This window comes from Eulemur rufifrons, chromosome 1 (assembly GCF_041146395.1).
Source record: "Eulemur rufifrons isolate Redbay chromosome 1, OSU_ERuf_1, whole genome shotgun sequence".
NCBI lineage: Eukaryota > Metazoa > Chordata > Mammalia > Primates > Lemuridae > Eulemur > Eulemur rufifrons.
In genome coordinates, this window is record NC_090983.1 from 68,945,672 (window position 1) to 68,966,997 (window position 21,326).

At 34.8% G+C, this 21,326-nt stretch overlaps 1 pseudogene; it reads left to right on the forward strand.

Moving 5' to 3' along the window:
• The window catches only part of LOC138387422 (chromobox protein homolog 3 pseudogene), a 108,982-nt pseudogene extending 87,978 nt beyond the window's left edge, over positions 1 to 21,004 (forward strand).
• Positions 21,005 to 21,326: the final 322 nt, after the last annotated feature.

The window sequence follows — 21,326 nt, forward strand, 5'->3', positions numbered from 1 at the left end:
CCTCTACATAACAATGATGCAGGCAGCTTTTAAATTAAATGCCCAGGTTCCCACTTCCATGGAATTTGATTCAGGAAGTTAGGGAAGTAGCCAGTACTGTTCATTTTGTTAGACTTCCTGAGCGATTCTGACGCATGTAACCTATAGACCACCCTTTGGAATGCATTTCTATAGAGCAAGAGCTGTGTGTGCCTTTGGAAGCAGAGTACATAAATGTCTCAACAAATGGTGTAATTTCTTATTTTCATATGTCTGTTTACACTATTTGCGTCTTATATAGGACCAACATGAATTAGTATTATTTTAAGAAATAGAAACTAATCAGAGATGGAATGATTATGGATAGACACGTAGGTTTTATTTATTTATTTATTTGAGACAGAGTCTCACTCTGTTGCCCGGGCTAGAGTGCTGTGGTGTCAGCCTAGCTCACAGCAACCTCAAACTCCTGAGCTCAAGCAATCCTACTGCCTCAGGCTCCCGAGTAGCTGGAACTACAGGCATGCACCACCATGCCCGGCTAATTTTTTCTATACATTTTTAGTCGTCCAGCTAATTCTTTCTATTTTTAGTAGAGACGGGGTCTTGCTCTTGCTCAGGCTGGTCTGGAACTCCTGAGCTCAAACGATCCTCCCGTCTTGGCCTCCCAAGTGCTAGGATTACAGGCGTGAGCCACCGTGCCAGCCGACACGTAGGTTTTAAAGCCCTGGGTTTGAAAAGGACAAGTCTTTATCAATTCCCCAAATTTTAACTTCATCATTTATAAAATGAAATAGAATTACTTACTTCACTATAATGTCACGTCTATTTGTAGTTCTGTAAAATATTGTTATTAGTTCTTTAAACTTTATCCTCCAATACTCCTTTAATTAGATCAAAGTCTGGTAAGATACAGTATTTAGACTTCATTGTAGCTTGAGAAAAAGATACAACTTGAGTTCCAAAACCAGCGTTTGCATTCTAGAGTCAATTATTGAACTTTGCTATTTATTTTAAAATACCAAAGGAGCAATATTTCAAAAGCACAGGCAACAGAGCAAAAACAAGCAAATGAGCTCATATTAAGCTAAAAATCTTCTACATGGCAAAGGAAACAATAAAAAAATGAAGAGACAACCAATATGGGGGAAAATATTTGCAAACTTCCCTTCTGACAAGAGATTAATAACCAGAATACATTAGGAGCTCAAAAAACTCAATAGGAAAAAAAATCAAATTATCTGATTAAAAAATGGGCAAAATATCTGAAGAAACATTTCCCCAAAGGAGACATACAAATGGCCAACATTTGTATGTATATAAAAAAATGCTCAACGTCACTAATTAGAGAAATGCAAATCAAAACTGCAATGAGATATCATCTCACCCAATTTAAAATAGATTTTATCAAAAAGATGGGTAATGATGGATTCTAGAGAGGATGTGATGAAAGAGGAACCCTTGTACACCATTTGTGGGAATCTAAATTAGTACAGCCACTATGGAGAATAGTATGGAGGTTCCTCAAAAAAGTAGTAGAACTACCATATGATCCAGCAATACCACTGCTGGATATATATCCAAAGGAGGTGAAATCAGTACATTGAAAAGATATCTGCACTCCCATGTTTATTGCAGCACTATTCACGATAGCCAAGATATGGAATTAACCTGAGTGTCCATCAACGAATAAATGGATAAAGCAGTTGCAGTACATATAAAAAAATGGAATATTATTCAGCCACAAAAAAGAATGGAATCTTGTATTTACAACAATATGGATGGAACTGGAGAACATTATGTTAAGTGAAATAAAACAGGCACAGAAAGACAAATATCATACATTTTCACTCACATGTGGGAGCTAAAATTTTTTTAAAATGAACTTATGGAGCTAGAGAGTAGAATGATGGTTACCGGAGGTTGAGAAGGGTAGTGGGGAGAGGAGAATAAAGTAGAGATGACTAATGAGTGTAAAAGTACAGTTAGATAGAATGAATAATATCTAGTATTTGGTAGCACAATAGGATAACTATTGTTAACAATAATTTATTGTATATTTTAAAGTAACTAAGAGTGGAATTGTAATGTTCCTAACACAAAGAAATGATAAATGGCTGAGGTAAGGGATACTCCAATTATCCTGATTTGATCATTACATATTATATGCCTGTATCAAAACATCACATGTACCCTATAAATATATAAACCATTATGTATCCATAATTATTAAAAATTTAAAAAGAATGCCAAAGGAATACTAAGTTGTCAAAGTTAAGCATGCGTGTGATACAATATAGGTGGCTAATTTTAAATAATAAAAAATCAGTACATATAACAAAAAAATTAAGTTATTGCCTGTATATTAATTAAATCAACCAACCCATCTCTATTTTATCTATCCTATCATAGGAAACCAGAGAATACTAAAGTAAATGTTCTACAGCAATTCTTTCCCAAGAATCATTTTCAATAGAATTGAGTGACATCTTGTGTGTAAGGCATCTTACGAATCACATTACTATGGGAAAATAATAGTCATGATCTATGCCTTGCAATGTAAAGCCTGGCAAATACAAGGTCATGTGGAATATAACTAGCATATATAAATAATTGATCAATAAGTATGTGATAAATAAGTTAATGAATAAACAAACAAATACAAATACAAGAGAAGACATATCCCCTAACTATCCATGATCTCTAATCAATGTATGGAAAACATTCCTTTTCAGGTGCCAGCAGTTTCTGCAATGCAGGAACTCTAATTCTGATCATTATACATTCTATGTATGTATCAAAATATCACATGTACTCCATAAAAATGTACAAATATATTATGTATCAAATAAAAATGAAAAAAATTAAAGAATTCTGGATACTAAGTCTAATTATCATAGATACAGCTCTGTGTAAATGTTATATCACAAACTGAAGATTTTTGTAAATTACCAAATAAACTCCACTTGCCAGCTAGGCGAGGCCTGAGAAATTAGGAGAAGTCACTCAGAGTTTCAGGTTCACAGTAGAAAGGTGCTCAAGACCACACAAAATTTGGTATGACAGGATGCAAGTCTTTCAGGAAGGAGTTTTTTACTAGAGCAGAGATGAGACAACACTCAATGCTTAAATTCACAAATTAGCATTAATTAATAGATATGTCCAAACCATCCAAATCCCAGTCCCATCAAGAAATAAGGCTGATGGCATCCAGACAAAACAAACAGGGAGACTAAGGGGATGGGGTCCACTGTTTGTTAAGGACTTGCTATATACTGAGCCCTTTAATTCTGCTTATCTTAATTAATCGTGATACCAACACTGAGAGTTTGGCATTAATTTAATTTTGCAGCAAAGGAAATTAAGCGCCTATCTCTTCAACTACCTAACAAAGACATATGGTAAGTAAATGATGGAGTCCAAATGTCACTTCTAAGTCTTCAATTTCCTGTGCTCACTTTTCTCACCCTGCTACCCTCCAAGGAAAAATATTGTTTCACAGCCATTTGAATAATTTCTCGGGTGAATGATCTAAGTTTTAACTTCCATCCTACCCACAGAACTTCCAGTGCCTTCTAATGTTATATGTCACACAGAAAGAAGAAAAAATTTTGAATAGGAAATGTCCTAATGTGCAATTCAAATGAAAGCTGCATTCTAAAACAGCATGGAAGGTGGAAGTACAAGCAGGGCCAGTCTATGGAATATGTAGAGACTTTGACTTTTGCAGACATAGTTTGAAGCAATCTATATGCAGAGCCACCTACCTGCTATGAATCTCCATGCAGATCATATTCATTTCACCACAATGAACTAGAGAGGTGAGAGGGAAATAAAAAATTAGCACTTTGGCCAGTTCCGGTAGGATTTTCTGTTTAGCTATGTGTATGTTTTCATTTCACAGCAAGTTTCAAACTGTGAAAACAATCACAGAACTAAAAAGAACACTTACTTGAGTGTCTCTAAACTACTCATATTCTATGTTACTTTTGTGCAGTCACTGTAGGTCTTTAGAGAAAGAACCTGCTTTACTAAAATTAAAAAGAACTTTGGGAAAGAATATATGCATTTGTGTTAGAGAAGGAGAGAGGCAACTGCTCTGAGAGGGCAAGCTCTAAACTAGTCCTGATTTGGGCAAGTGAGAAAAGCCCTATCATTGATAGCTACTGATAGAACTCCAGGAACTTTGGGAAGCCATGTCTTTGGGAAGTACAGGCATACCTTGTTTTATTGAACTACATTTTCTTGCACTTCACAGATACTATGTATTTATGAATTGAAGGTTCGTGTCAACTCTGCATGAAGCATGTCCATTGACACCATTTTCCCAACACCATGTGTTTATTTTGTGTGTCTGTGTCACATTTTGGTAATTCTCACAATATTTCAAATATTTTATGATTATTTACATCTGTTATGGTGATTTGTGATCAATGATCTTTGATGTTACTATTGCAATTGTTTCGGGGCACCATGAAACCTAATCCAAAAAGACAGCAAATTTAATCCATAATGTTGTGTGTGTTCTGACTGCTCCACTGACAAGATATTCCCCCATCTCTCTCCCTCTCCTTGAGCTTCTCTATTCCCTAAGACACAACAATATTGAAATTAGACCAACTAATAGCCCTACAATGACCCCTAAGCATTCAAGTAAAAGGAAGAGTCTCACATATCTCATTTTCTTTTTTTCTTTTTTTTTTTTGTTTCTTTTTTTTTTTTTTTAATTTAGTAGTATAAAGGGGGTACAAACACTTTGGTTACATAAGTTACCTTTGTACCATCTGAGTCAGAGCTATAGGTGTGCCCATCCTCCAGGCATTCTGCACCACATCCCTTAGGTGTGAATTTGCCCATCCCTTCCTTCTCCCTCCCACCTGCCCAACAGCTGATGAATGTTACTTCCCATATGTGTATATTAGTGTTGATAAATTAGTCCCGATTTAATGATGTGTTGTGCCCGATTACAGAATGGGGGATGAACACATAAACATACATACAGACACACAGAAAAAAACACACAGACACACATAGATGGTAAAGACTGCAGTGCCGAAAACACGCCAGTCGCTTTATTTTTATACTCCTATTGTCCAGCAGCTACTTCCTGGTATGTGACTATGTTTAGAGCCCTGAGGAGACATGTTCCATTTCTTATGGAAATTGCTCAAGGGAAGGCAAACATTTGCATCTTAACCTTTGGTGTGCAGGACAATGAGACACACCTTGGCTATTTGCCATAGGAAACAGTTTGTCTATTTCAATAGGCCATTGACCTTTAGCTCCAAGAAGCATTCAGCAGTCAATGGGCCTGGCCGTGTCTGGACCCATTGACTTCTAGCTTCAAGGGGCATTCTGGACCCATTGACCTTTGGACCCAAGAAGCACGTCCAGCTTCGCTGACTCTGAGCTCAAGCCAATTCCTGCTCAGGGACGATCCCTATATGATGAGTACATGTGATGATTGTTTATCCATTCTTATGATACTTCACTTAAAACAGCTCCAGCTCCATCCAGGATAATACAATAGGTAGTTCACTATTTTTTATAGTTGAGTAGTACTCCATGGTGTGTGTGTGTATACACACCACATGTCTCACTTTAAATCAAAAGCTAGAAATGATTAAGCTTAGAGAGGAAGGCATGCAGAAAGCAGAGACAGAATGAAAGCTAGGCCTACTGATCCAAATAGTTAGTCAAGTTGTGAATGCAAAGGAAAAGTTCTTGAAATAAATTAAAAGTGCTCCTCCAGTGAACACACGATTAATAAGAAATCAAAACAATCATATTGCTAATACAGAGAAAGTTTAAGTGGTCTGAATAGATCAAACCGGCCATAACATTCCCTCAAGCCAAATCCTAGCCCAGAGCGAGGCCCTGACTCTCTTTAATTCTATAAAGATAGAGAGAGGTGAGAAAGCTGCAGAAGAAATACTGAAGCAATTAGTGGTTGAATCATGAAGTTTAAGGAAAGAAGCTATTTCTGTAATATAAATGTACAAGGTGAGGCAGCAAGTGCTAATATAGAAGCTATAGTAAGTTATCCAGTAGATCTAGCTAAGATAATTGATGAAGATGCCATTAAGAACCTTCATAACCACAGAGGCAAAGTCAATGCCTGGATTCAAAATTTCAAAGGAAAGGCTGACTCTCTTGTTATGGGATAATGCAGCTGGTGACTTGAAGTTAAAGCCAATGCTCATTTACCACTCTAAAAACCCTAGGTCCCTTAAGAATTCTGCTAAATCTACTCTACCTGTGCTCTATAAATGGCACAACAAAGCCTGGCTACCAACACATCTGATAATAATATGGTTTACTGAATATTTTAAGTCTACTGTTGAGACCTACTGCTCAGGGGAAAAAAAAAGATTTCTTTGAAAATATTACTGTTCATTGACAATGCACCTGGTCACTCAAGAGCTGCTATAAGATATACAAGATTAGTGTTGTTTTCATGACTGCTAAAACAATATCCATTCTGCAGTCCATGGGAGTAATTTGATTTTTAAGTTTTATTATTTAAGAAATAAATTTCATTAGGCTATAGCAGCCATAGATAGTGATTCCTCAGAAGGATCTGGGAAAAGGAAATTGGAAACCTTCTGGGAAAAAATTCACCATTGTATATGTCATTAAGAACATTTTTGATTCATGGGAGGAGACCAAAATATCAACATTAACAGACATTTGGAAGAAGTTGATTCCAACTGGCATGGATGACTCTGAGGGCCTCAAGACTTCAGTGGAGGAAATAACTGCAGATGTGGTGGAAATAGAGAACTAGAATTAGAAGTGAAGCCTGAAGATTTGACTGAATTACTGCAATCTCATGATAAAATGTGAACAGATAAGGAATTGCTTTCTATGATTGAGTAAAGAAAATAGTTCTTGTGGTGCAATCTACTTCTGGTGAAAATGATGTGGACATTGTTAAAATGACAACAAAGAATTTAGAATATTACATAACAGGTGATAAAACAGCAGTAGAATTTGAGAGGCTTGACTCTAAGTTTGAAAGAAGTTCTGTAGGTAAAATGCTATCAAACAACATCCCATACCACAGAGAAATCTTCCATGAAGGGAAGAATCCATTGATGTAGCAAATTTCATTTTTGTTTTATTTTAAGAAATTTTCACAGCCACCTCAAGCTTCAACAACCATCACCCTGATCAGTTAGCAGCTATCTATATTGAGGCAAGAATATTATAAATATTATCTCCACCAGCAAATATATTATAATTGCTGAAAATTCAGGTAATCATTAGCATTTTTAGCAATAAAATATTTTTAGTTGTTGTGTATGGGTTTTTTATATATAATTTTATTGCACACTTAGTAGCCTACAGTATAGTGTAAACATAACCCCTCTATGCACTGGAAAACCAAAAAATTCATGTGACTGACTTTATTAGCTTTATTACACTAGCTGAAACAGAACCTACAACATCTCCAAAGTATGCCTGTAGACTGTGTGTAATGGATATTAAATCTCTGTGGAGATGTGCCTGGAAATCTCTGGAACTTACAGAAAATGCTATTTATCTAAGCAAAGCCTATTCTGGCCACACTTCCCCTCTGCAGAATTATTTTTCCCATTATTCCCTTTAACTCTGCAATATCCCTTGTGATCATCTCTATTTCTGCACTTGTCATACTTTATCTGAATAATTTATTTACATTTTCACCTTCCCCCTTTAACTGTGAACTCTCATGGACAGCTATGCTTGTTTGTTTATTCACTTGATTCTCAAAACTTGGAACACAATGCCTTAGAAATTCAGAACATATTACCTTCAGTGATGCATTTGCCCCCCATACCCACATAGAGAGTCCCCACTAAGAATATTCTACTGCCTCCTAAGATGATTGGTTCATGGTTCATGGTAGGTCCTCAACCACTTCATTCCTTTTTGTACTCTCCCCATGTCTCCATGAACACATTGGCTCCTGTTCTATTGTTACTTTCTTTTGTCCTTGGTCTTACATGCTCTCCCCTTACAAATGACACTTTATGCTGCTTCTATAATATCTATTATATTTCACTTGGTTTGATATTTATAGTATAAATTAAGTTTAGTTTGCCCACTCAGAAGGGCATTCCAAGCTGCTCAATCTTGGCTTCTCAGAATCTGTATATGAGTCAGCCCATGAATTTGGCATCAATGACAAGGCTTGACTTATCCATGGAAGGTAACTAGAAACATAGTAGGCACTCAAAATAAATATATTGATTACTAAGTAAACATTTAAAATGCAAGAGGCCTTGCAAGGACTCATGGTGATACATAATCACATAATGTAGTGATCTTATAAGAAAAAGAAACTAAAGTTGATGCAATTCTGTGCACCTGACACTCATAAAGAAATACAAATCCTAACTTACAATCTCAAAATAATTAAAAATAATTTTAAATTATACTGGTCTTTTTACTAATTTAAGAGAGAAATTTAAAAACACACACAAGGCAAAAGAACAACATCTATCTGTCATTTTTGATTTTTGAAGATTTCTATGCTCAAACATACGGAATTATGACATGAATTAAAATCTAAATTAGTTGTAATTTGCGTCAGTTCACAAACCCTCATATGCAATTCCCAGAGCTGCACACAACAGCATTCCCAATATGGGAGAATCAAGCTAACTTAGTTTCTAGGATGTCCCAGTGCTTGTTTTGGATCTGTTCACACACAGATTCAGATGCATTTTAATCTCCAGCTCAGCCCATATGGTCACCCCATGAGCATTCAGAATAATTTTCAGGTACATAGTTAATCAGCTTTAAAACAAAAGCATGAACATGTCAAGTGTGGAAATTTTTCATCCTCTTCAACATAGTAATTCAGGAACCTGGAAGAAATGGTACAAACTTTACTGAAGCCTATTAATTTCCAATTCCATTTAAAAGCAAGATCAAAAGCTGCCTCTTTTCCCAGTGTGAGGGACATGAACAGTAAGAGAATGGATACTCAGAAATGCTTTCACCACCAGGCTGGGGTATGAAGCTTCCATCTGAGTAGGAGTTCAGGATCTGTTCTGTGATTTCTGTTGCTAGGCAACCACTTCCTTTGTCTGCTTTGTACAGAACAGTTGCTTTATTTATACTTGGTTTAAATGATGCAGATCATAATGTGAAATTATAAAAGAAAATAGGAAAAAATTATATCAAAAATTGTTCCAGGGAATTTGGAATATTGTATAAAAACTAATGAATGTTGATGCAAATAGAGATTCTACAAAAAAACAAAGAACCATAACCCAGCAGTTCCCACCTACCTGAGACTTTTTGAATAGGCTATATAATAACCTAGTGTTAACTTTGGATATCTTCTATGTCTGTCCAAAATAAAACCTAGCACCTAAGCAATAATTAAATAATACTAAAAACATCTTGAATTCAATTTGCAGGAAAAAAAATTACTTTTTTAGTGTTAGCTGTTGAGATTATGTAAAAGAGATTAGAATGTGTTAAAAATTAAAAGATAAACTTATAAATAATAAAAATAAAGAAGAGTAAGAGACACAGGAGAGCAAAGGTGTATTGATAAATGTTCCAAAATGTGAGAAACCTTAAAATATATTATGTAATAAAGTTTTCAGTAACTCTGGCCTGCACATACTGTAATGTAGAACTAAATAAACTTTTTGACTGAGGAAAACCTCACCTTTATCTACCACGTGTGAAATTTCTTTAATGGCTCTGAATCTATTATGTGAAAGATGATGATTAAATGAGGAAAAACAATGGCTATGCTTTGATCATGTTGATTGTCACTTAAGTTTTATCTATGCTTTTCATGTTAATTCTTTTTCTCATTAGCTAGTTCTTCATTTTTTTTTCACGTATTTAATAAGAATGAACCATTGAGTATCCACAAAGACCAGATACACTAGCAGTTTGCAGATCTTAATTAATTTGACCTTCAAATGACTCTATGAAGAAGGTACTGTTATTATTGTCATCTCCCTTGTATAGATGAGAAAAATGAAGCACAGAGGTGTGAAATACCTTTCTCCGGGACATCCAACTAGTAGGTGGCAGAACCAGGATTCAAACCCACATACTCTGATGTGGGTGCCACCTGCTCAGTTACTATTTATAAACCAGCATAATTCTGTGAGTGACTGCTTTCTTTCTGATTTGGGTTTTTATAAAATACCCAGCCAACTTAGTATTTTCTATCTCCATCTATTTTTATTCTCAAGTCTAAGCACCATGGGCTATAAAACATTTGAACTGTTGCATTCTGGTTTTAATAAGCCCTGTCTGAAACGTGTTCTATTCGTGCCGTTGATTTTCATGCCTTTCCCACGATTGCCTATAGAGTTTTGAAATGCTAGAAGACCTGAAGTATTCCCCATATTGTTGCTGTAGACTGGCTTGCTGCATACTTATGAATATCTTCAGGCCTTCAGTCTCTTCATTTCACAGAAAAATGTTACATAAATACCTCTAATTAAGGATCCAACACACACAGGAGCAGACTCTACCTGAAGTCTGATTATCGGTATTGTGGCTTAAGAAATTTGGGCTCTTGCTAATCTAAACTGAGGACTCAAAGTGTTTTTGAAAATGGACCCATAATTAAAATCCTTCTTTTTTTACTCTTACCTCGTGATTATTCAACAAGGAAAACAGTTTTGACCAATTTTTGAAGCAATAATAGGTCTTGTGCCTTAGAAGTGTTTGTTACCCTTAAGTCTACACGAACCTTGAATTTCAGAGCGTAGTCTGCTCTTTCTCCTGGGAAGGGCAATACAGGGGGAAGAGCAGAGAGCGTCTGATGCCATCGGGGTTTGATGTTCACAGAACGACAAATCAGATTACTCTTCAATAGGGACCCAGTTTGCTTTATTCTATATGCAGTTGGATTCTGATGAAATTCTCATCTGTAAGTCAATAGTTTTCAAATTCTGGGTCCCAGACAAATAGAGAATAGAGTCTCCAGAGCACATTGTGGCCACCTGCTTCTTCACTGAGCAGAAACAGAGGAGCATGGCAAAACAAACCAAGATATACTGGCCATAAAGAGGCAGCATTAAATTACCTTAAGGCTTGTGATTTTCATGTGATTACATCCAATGTTGCTATGAACCAAATGAAGTTTATTTAAATCCATTTAAAAAATTATAATTTTTAGAGTACAACCTATTTTCTTTATTATTAATATGCCTATAATAAAATTATTTATTATTAAAATTCTTATTATTGTTAAAGTTGTAAGAAAATTCATTATTGCTCTTTAAGGCTTTCCTCTGGAATAATTTCCTTATATGATAGACCGTTTTATATAAGGTCATCTTTTTCATGATTTTGATATTCCCTAAATAATATTTTAAAATATTATTAACTTCTAATACACTGAAATATCTCTTGAAGTATTTATACATGTTAAAAAATGAAATAATATATATGTGTTACAAAATATATACAATAAAATAGATTAGAAGTAAATAAAATATCATGTGGAGTCTATAAGACCCTTATGAGACCTGAGTCCAGGACAGGAAACTGAGCTAACAATTCATTAGCTCATGTTTCTCTAGTTTACTATAGTACAGAAAAACACATAAGACTCAGTCAAAGAACAGAGAAGTATAATATAAAGTCTACTATCATATACAACAAAGTATCAATGTTCATTGACAAGGAAAGGCATAGGTAAATTAGAGGGCATGCAGGAAAAGAGGAATATGATTAGAAACTTCTCATTTTTTGTAAAGCATTAGTGTTCTGCTACCTAATATGTTAGAAGATTCATTTGAGTAGTTCTCTACATAGCGCCACATCATAAACCTAAATGACTGCAAGGGCCACACAGGTGTCAAAAATATGTGGATCACTGTAGGTATTAAATAATAGGGAATAGTCATTCTCTGAATAAAGACTTTTCACATTTGTTATCTGCAGTCAGAGTCATAGTCAGCCCACAGAACATGCACTGGGGGGTTCGTTTTATATAGCAATGTGGGATAATACTTAATTTAAATAAATGACAGCAAGAAAGAACACTCCTGTAATGCTTATTTACACTAAGCATTTATTTTAAACTCTTTTATATATACATTTATTAATGTAATTCATATAAGAAGCCCATATGGTACATACTGTTCTGTCCACATTTTGTAGATGAGGCACAGACGTGATAATTGGCCCAAGGTCACATAGCTACTAAGTGGTGTAGCTCAAATTAGAACCCCTGCAGTCTGGCTTGAGGGTTCCAGTTTCCACATTGATCTACACTTATTAATTTTGACTTTTATTGCCTTTTCCTTTGAAGAATTAATGACAGTTGTCTTTTTTAAAATTCTTTATTTAAACATAATTTTCTCTGCTTGAAGTTTTCCGAAAGACTCAGTAATAGAATTAAAACTTTATAGCTGAGACCTATGTTCCATGGTATGACTTGATGTCACAAATGAAATCCACTAGAATTTAGATGGTCACCTCTGTTTAAGAGATAGATCCATGGCGACTTAATAAAATATGTTGGTGTATTATCGTATATTTTCTTGTTTAATATCAAATTACCTTTCATTTAATAAAACCAATTGTAGGCAAACGATAACAAATTATAATTTTAAGAAAAGCGAAAAAAGCACAAGATTATGATACAGCTATTTCAAAACCAAGTTATTTATATAATACTATTGCTTTTACTTTTGAAATATGAGCCCCTCTTATGATAGGCATGATTAGGTGTTTGAACAATGGAAAATGACAATAGAAATGCAATGTTTCTTCCTACCTGTCAGAATATAATCACTCATGACTTATAGGAAATTTCTGGGTTTATACCTTTATTTTACATTTAACAATACTTTTTGTATTCTTTCCTTAATTTCTCCATATTTGCTTTCCCCCCTTTAAAACAGAGTTGTAGTGAGAGCTCAGAGCACCTCAAGCAGCTGGTGGTAGAATAAATAGCTCAAGCTGTTTTTTGATCTCTGATTAGTATAGGATCCCAGGAGGAGGAATAAAATAAATTAGCTTTAGACTAAAAGAAATTATATTCTAGGTAGTAAAACCATACAGTATACCGCAACATTGCAACCTGTCTATATCTCAGTAAACACAGCATAAGAGCTAGAGACAATTCCAAATGGCCAATAAATTGTGAACTTACCATTTGTTTGTTAAAATTACCAAACAATTATATTTGTACTCAAGAGTCCTCCATCCTAAATAATTGTAAATATTGAATCAAGTAAAGATGCTTTGCCTATGTATACTTGGAGGCATCAAGGATCACAGAATTATATGTCATTCATCATCATTTAAAACCATTTTAAGTGTCAGATGATTAATCATATTTTCTCATATTGAAATGCAACATCTGTCTGATTCTACATAGGGCATTAAAATACATGGTATGTGTTTTAACTCCATATTGTTAATTGGTCTATAATTAGACTGTGCAAATAGAAAACATGTCATTTGAGATGGATAATAAATTCATATTTGTTGAAATATATGAAAAAATTATATTTTTTAACAAATGATTGCATTTGAAATGTTGAAATGACTATGAAATGTGAACTGTTTATATACTTTGGTCAAACCACATTAGCCCTAACTATGACTTTTCCCCTAACTGGGAAAATTAGAGTTTCTCCTGGTTTATTTGTAAGTTTCTCACAGTTTGCTAACAAGACAAATCTGAGAATTGCATGTTAATTTAAGTACATAACATGAAAGTTTATGAAAACAAAAGTTAAATCTCAATTCAGAAAAACCTGTTTTAAAAATACTCTGATAGAAACAAGGATTTTGTTCATGTGCTGACCAATTACACATAATTATATGAAAATCTTAGAGATAACTGGATTCCCAATTGGAACCCTACTAGTCTTTTGTCATGTTCCTTAGTTATAAGCTTTGTGTCTCCAGGATTTTAAAAGCTGGATATTGTAATGATTGTGGATTAAATCCACAGTCATTTGGCACACAGAGAAGTTTTAATACATTGCAGGAGGTACCATCAGCAAGAACAGCAGGGGTTAGCTTTATTAAAGTAGTTTTGCCACACTTTGCCTATAAAATTCAAGCTGTTCTTAAACATTAGTCCTGATGTAGGTTGCCCTCTGGAAGTGGAATTCTTTGCAAAATTTCACAATGCAAGTTCTTGCCCTGGGCATGTCAATGAGGTTTTTTTCTTAAAAAACAAAACAAAACAAAACAAAAAAACCTCCTCCTATTGGCTTTAAACATTCTGACATTCTTTCTGTCTGTATTTTTCCATTTTTCTTATAAACATATGTTGCTACATTTAAATGAAACAATCAAATTATATATTTTAAAAATGTGTCATTATGTGCTTTTGTCTTTTAGCATGTTTTCTATTCAAAAACAATTTTTTTTGCAAACAAATCACAACTTGTTTATTAGGCATTTTTCTATTCTCTTGTCTCTCCCTGGAGCTATTCAAGGAATGTTTTTTGTTGTTTTTTAATTGAGATGGGATCTGGCTCTTGCTCAGGCTGGTCTCAAACTCCTGAGCTCAAGGGATCCTTCTGCCTTGGCCTCTCAGAGTGCTTGGGTTACAGGTGTGAGCCACTGTGCCCGATCGTATTTTTCTGTTCTTATTTTTTTGTTACTTGGCATTTTCATCTACCATTTTCCCTTCTGACATTGTATGAAATTATGTAATCTGCTTTTTAAAAATTGTTTTAAAATTTTAAAATTTTATTTATTTTTTTATTTCAAAAATATTATGGGGGTTTTTGGTTACATGTATCAATTTTGTTATGCTTGAGTCAGGGTTATAAGGGTGCCCATCACCCAAATAGTGTTCATTGTACCTGTTAGGTAGGTTTCACCCACCTGTTCCTCTCCCATACCCCCTGATTTCCACTGAGTTTTATTGATACTTCCCTCTGTTCACATGTGTGGTCATCAGTTAATTCCAATTTAATAGTGAGTATATGTGGTGGTTTATTTCCCATTCTTTAGATACTACACTTAGGATAATGGTTTCCAGTTCTATCCAAATTATTGAAAAGGCCTTAATTCAGCTTTCTTCCTGGCTACATATTATTCCTTAGTATACATGTACCACATTTTGTTAATCCATTCATGAATTGATGGGCACTTGGGTTGATTCCACATCTTTGTAATTGTGAATTATGCTGCAATAAACATTGATGTGCAGGTGGCTCTTTGATAAAATGACTTCTTTTCCCCTGGGTAAATACCCAGTAGTGGAATTGTTAGATCAAATGGTAAGTCTACTTTTAGTTATTTGAGGAATCTCCTTACTGTTTTTCATAGAGGTTATACTAATTTGTAATTCCACCAACACTGTGTAAGTGTTTCTTTTTCTCTGCATCCATGCCAGCATCTATTGTTTTTGGATTTTTTCATTAAAAGCCATTCTAACTGTGGTAAGGCGATATCTCATGATTTTAATTTGCATTTCCCTGATGATTAGTGATGTTGAGCATTTTTTGTATGTTTATTGGCCATTTGTCTAACGTTTTTTGAAAAGCTTCTGTTCTTGTCTTTTGCCCACTTTTTAATGGGGTTGTTTGTTTTTCTCTTGCTGATTTACTTGAGTTCTTTGTAGATTTTGGTTATTAGCCCTTTATTGGATGTATAGCTTGCAAATATTTTCTCCCATTCTGTAGGTTGTCTATTTTCTCTGTTGATTATTTCATTAGCTGTGCAGAAGGTTTATAATTTCATCAAGTCCGATTTATTTATTTTTGTTGTGCTGTGATTACAATTGGGGTCTTTTTCATGAATTCTTTGCCTAGGCCAGTATCTATGAATAGAAGAGTTTTTCCACATTTTCTTCTAGATTTCTTATGGTTTCATGGCTTACATTTAAATCTTTTATCCATCTTGGATTAATTTTTGTGAGTGTTGAGAGATAGGGATCCTGTTTCAATCTTCTACATGTGGTTATCCAATTTTCTCAGCACCATTTATTGAATACGGCTTCTTTTCCCCAGTGTATATTATTGTTGACTACTTTGTCAAAGATCAGTTGGATGTATGTGGATTTTATATATGGGTTCTCTGTTTTGTTCCATTGATCTGTGTCTCTATTTTGTGCCAACACCATGCTATTTTGGTTACTGTAGCCTTGTAGTATAGTTTAAATTCTGGTAACACGATGCCTCCAGATTTGTTCTTTTTGCTTAAGATTGCTTTGCCTATTTGGGCTCTTTCCTGGTTTTAAACAAAGCATAGAATTATTTTTTCTAGGTCTGTGAAATATGACATTGGTATTTTGGTAGGGATTGCATTGAATCTATAACTGACTTCAGGTAATATGGACATTTTAACAATGTTGATTCTACCAATCCATAAACATGATATGTTTTTCCATTTGTTTGTGTCATCTGTGATTTATTTCCTCAGTGTTTTATAATTCTCTTTGTAGAGATCTTTCCAGCTTCTTAATTAAGTATTTCCTAGGTAATTTATTTTCTTTGTAGCTATTGTAAATGGTATTGAGGCTTTAACCTGACTCACAGCTTGACTATTATTGGTGTATAGTTTAACAGAATCTAGGTGTCAAGAGAAACATTGATCTCAAATTAGTAGATTTCCCCCACAGTTTCTCAACTTCTTTGGTTGAAATATCTTAGTCTATATGCTGGTGGCCAAAGAACAAGAGCTTACCGTAGTGTGTATCTTAATTGTGTCCATGATACCCGGAGGCCTTACCCAACCTCTTTAGCTTTTCCTGCCTGAGTGGCCTTGGAAAAGATCCAGTACCAAGTAGACATGATGGAAAAGTAGTTGAGATGTAGAATCCATCACTGTCACATTAATTTAGAAAGAGGAAGCCTGAACCATGGAGACAGCTTAGCAGAATTACAATTTTCATGAATTCGTTTTGAAGATGAAAGACTATGCAAACGTACTGTCCTTCTTTCAGCCAAAATACTCTCCTGAAATGAAAGTATAGTTACACAAAAGGAATAAATCTGTAACACCAAAGAGAATAGAGGGGAGTGGTTACTATAGGACAAAATTTTTAAACTTCTAGAAGACATAAAAGGAGGCTGCTGCTTGGATGCTACAGAGGTAGAAGAGAATAACTATTTATGAAACCCAGGAGAGGATCTAGGTCCTAATCAGCAGGTGTAGTTTGAAATGAGAGATGAGGGAAGCAGTAAATTGAAGATCTGGCTGTAAATTAACTACACTATTCGGGGACAATGACATGAGGCAGAATGAAATTAAACCCTAACATGCCAATAATAAGCAGTATTTATCTAATCAAAATGAAAATAAAACTATTTTCAAATTTCAGAGCCAATGCATAGGCAAAGAAAAGAATATTTTAGCTGTGATTGAGTATGTAGTATAATGTTAATTATTTTGACAATGTAAAATTAAAATGAATAGAGATAGCCTACGGAAAGGGAGGAGAAAAGAGAAAGAATTTTATGGGCACTATGCTTTCTATATTAAAAAACAAGGAGTCAACAAACATTTTAAAAAGTGGCTGAAACAGGAAATAAAATTTTGGTTACAATGTTTGAAGTTATATAAGTAATCAATACTAATAAACCAATAATACAAAAATCAAATATTGAGAGAGTGAGAGGAACAGAAGGTGGGAGCTAAGATGAGATGCTTAGTTTTTTAAGATGAAGTCAATAAGTACTGCCTGAAGTTGATAAATTAAGAAATTGAAGTAAAATAATATTATCTATAATTATGGAGGAAATCACTACAAGAAACTAAAACAGAAAGACTGTTAAAATATTGCCTCAGGATAGGAACTCTGGAGTTGGGAAGGGTGATGCTGAAGACAAGATTTTAACCATAAACTCTTCTACACTATTTGGTTGATAATTATTATGTTTTTTGTATAATAGGCTAACAAAATCAGATTTATTTAACTACTAAATGTAGATACGTCCCTAACCTGGACCTGAGACAATAACTGGAACTCACTACTAGAAAGTAAACCACACAAATTAGGAACTCAAGAGCAGGAAAATCACACTCCCTCTGTCTTGTATAAAAGTTCAGAAGAATCTGAGCAGCCTGGTTTTGGATTTCTGTACCTACCATTAACATCACCACAGTTTTGGGGGCCCCCAGGCAGACACAGGAGCTGGAAGTCTGCATTAACACAGTGGTTTTAGACTCATTGTAGGCTCATTAGTGTCCTCCTGTTTAGCATGGTGAGGACTCAAGTCATTCTGATTCGTTTCATAAAATTTTTATGCAACCTACTAACAGGATACGGTGTTCTGCATACTGTTTCAAATTTTAAGTTGAAATATTTTCCATTTATTAAAAAAAAACCTGTTTTTTAGTACATTGTTCTATTTAAGTATATAAGGCTTTCATTGGAGAGGACATTAATTATAAGTAAAGTTAATTTAACAGATGGATGATAATGAGATACTTTGAATCATCAATTGAGAGAAAAATACACATTTAGAAGAGAATGATGAGTATTCACTGGTCATTTTTAGGCTGTGTACATAATATTTTAAATAATTAGATTTAGAATTCTATTACATTTATTAGATAGTACATATGTAGCATAAATGTGAGTTATTCTTGTACCAAAATACATAATTTCAGTGATGCTGAAATAATATATTTGTAAAAGGACCCTATGTATAAATAGACCAAAAGCCTATTTCCAAAGCATTCCCCATTAAGTTCTGTATTAATATTTAAATTTAGCACCAAATGATCATATTTTTTAAACTTGCAATTGTTGTGTACATTTCTTTAAATGTTGTATAAACATATTACTTATCATATAATAAAGACCCAAATGCTTAAGTGCTTTAAATTCTAATTCAATAATATTTAATAGTTGTGATATTGTGAAATATATGTTTGCTCTTTGTTCCCCTTGGAATCTCTATAATGCTGTCTTTTTTGTAGCTTCAGGTTGGGGCCAGTCACCTGAACGACCAAAGCAGACCAAACTCCAGGGAGGGGAGAGGGCCTGGAGGTCAAGTTGATCACCAGCGGCCAATGGTTTAGTCAATCATGTTTACATAATCATGCCTCCATAAAAACCCAAGAGGACAAGGTTCAGAGAGCTTCTGGATAGCCGAACATGTGGAGGTTCCTGAAGGGCAGGTTCCCAGGGCAGTCATGGAAGCTCCTGCTCCATTCCCCCATCCTTTCCTCTATACCTTACCCTAAGCATCTCTTCACCTGTACCCTTTGTAATATCCTTTATATTAATAATAAACTGGTAAACATAAATAAGTATTTCTCTGAGTCCTATTCCTGCTCCAGTAACTTAATCAAAACCGAAGAGGGGGTCATGTGGACCCCAACTTAAAACCATTCAGTCAAAAGTTCTGTAGGCCAGGACTTCAGACTGATGTGGGAAAGAGAGGACCTTCTTATGGGACTTAGCTTTCAATCTGTGGGCTCTGTCACTATCTCTAGGTAGATAGTGTCAGAACTGACTCGGAGGATACCCAGTTGGTGTCCCCTGAAGAATTGCTTGCTTGCTTTCTGGTAGGGAGAAATTCCCCTCACATTTTGTCACAGAAGTCTTCTATGTTGATGATTCCTGTGGTATGAGAGTAGAGGAAAAACATCGTAGTTATTAAAGAAATTTAAAGATGTATGAAGAAAAAGATAAATAGTTATTTAGTAGAAATGTGTGATTCTACCTATATGCTAATAAATTGGCACGTTGAATATGCTAAGCCATCATTACTGTTCCATAGCATATTTGGAAGGTAAGGAACATGTTGACAGCACTACTTACAAGCTCTGAACACACAAGAATCTCCTCTGGAAGGGACTATAGTGACCACATTTAAAGCCTTTTGTTAAATGGGCTTTTGAAGATTCCATTGTTGCTTAGGTATGTCAACAAATTTTGCTCTAAGAAATTCCTTTTCTACATGACGAGTGCGAAGTGCACTGTCTGGGGAATGGACACGCTTGAAGCTCAGACTCGGGGGGATGGGGTGGCATGGGCAATATATATAACCTGAACTTTTGTACCCCCATAATGAGCTGAAATAAAACAAAAAAGGAAAAAAAAAGAAATTCCTTTTCTTGTAATTAGTCAACTAGAATAAGATATTTAAACTTGAACAACGTGAACACACATATTCCTGAGGGATTTCAGTTCTTTATTAAGATGTTTAAAATTTTAGTCTCTATATTTTGGTATGATTTAAACACACACACACACACACACACACACACACAAATCATGCATTCTGGACTATATGTCTTGAAAATCATGTCCTAACTAGGCATTACCAATCAATTTTAATGCCTATGTTGAAAGAGTTTAGGATAGATTTAAGAACAGACAACACAGCTTTTTTGTCCTAGATTGCTTACAAAAGGATTCAGAGACTTAACTCCTTAGTTTTACATTCATGCCAAGTAAAATTCAAATGTTTCCCACAGTTCTCTATAAGAATATATATGTGGAAGGTGTGCGGGGCTGGAGACTATGCAGACCCCTGACCTGGAGCAGCTTGGAGGCAGTAAATAGCTCTTCAAGTCTACAATAAAAAATAGCCTCCAATAAAACTACAGTGCAAAAAGCGGGAAAGAAGTAGGATAAAAAGAGTAAAAACATCAAAGAGGCAGAGCCTGAAAAATCTGTGGTAGAAAAATAGTGGGCCAACTTGTAATGAATGGGAAGGTGGAGGGATTTGCAGATGCTGACAATACTTGGGAACCTGAAGAAAACTTAGCTTGTCCAGAGTTAATTGAAGCCTTTCTTAATTCTTAAAAAGCTGGTGAAGAAAAAGATGGTACAAACAGAAAATCTTTATCTGACCATGAATCGGATAATGACAAATCAAAGAAAAAAAGAGACTCTGCTGACAAACCAAGAGGTTTTGCCAGAGGTCTTGATCCTGAAAGGATAATTGGTGCCACAGACAGCAGCGGAGAATTGATGTTTCTTTTGGAATGGAAAGATTTAGATGAGCCAGCCTTGGTGCTGGCAGAAGAGGCAAATATGAAGTGTCCTCAAATTGTAATTGCTTTTTATGAAGAGAGACTAACTTGGCATTCTTGGACAGAAGATGAAGCACAATAATTATTTACATATTTACATTGCTTCTTATACGTGTTTATACACACACACACACATATAAAATCTGCATCTTGGTTTTTGATTTGCTAGTATGAAGAAATAACTATATTCTAATGAAAAGCAAGTCTGATATGTTCATTTTGAAAGCAGTATGGGGAGCGTTGTTGGGTTTTTTTTTTTTTTTTTTGCATCAATAGCACTGATTACTTTGAACAAATACATAAAAGTTTTCTGTATTTGTCTCCTTTATAAGAAAAGAACATTTGATATCATGGTATATTCATAGTCATTACTCAATTAGAACTTCTGTTTAACTCATATGCCT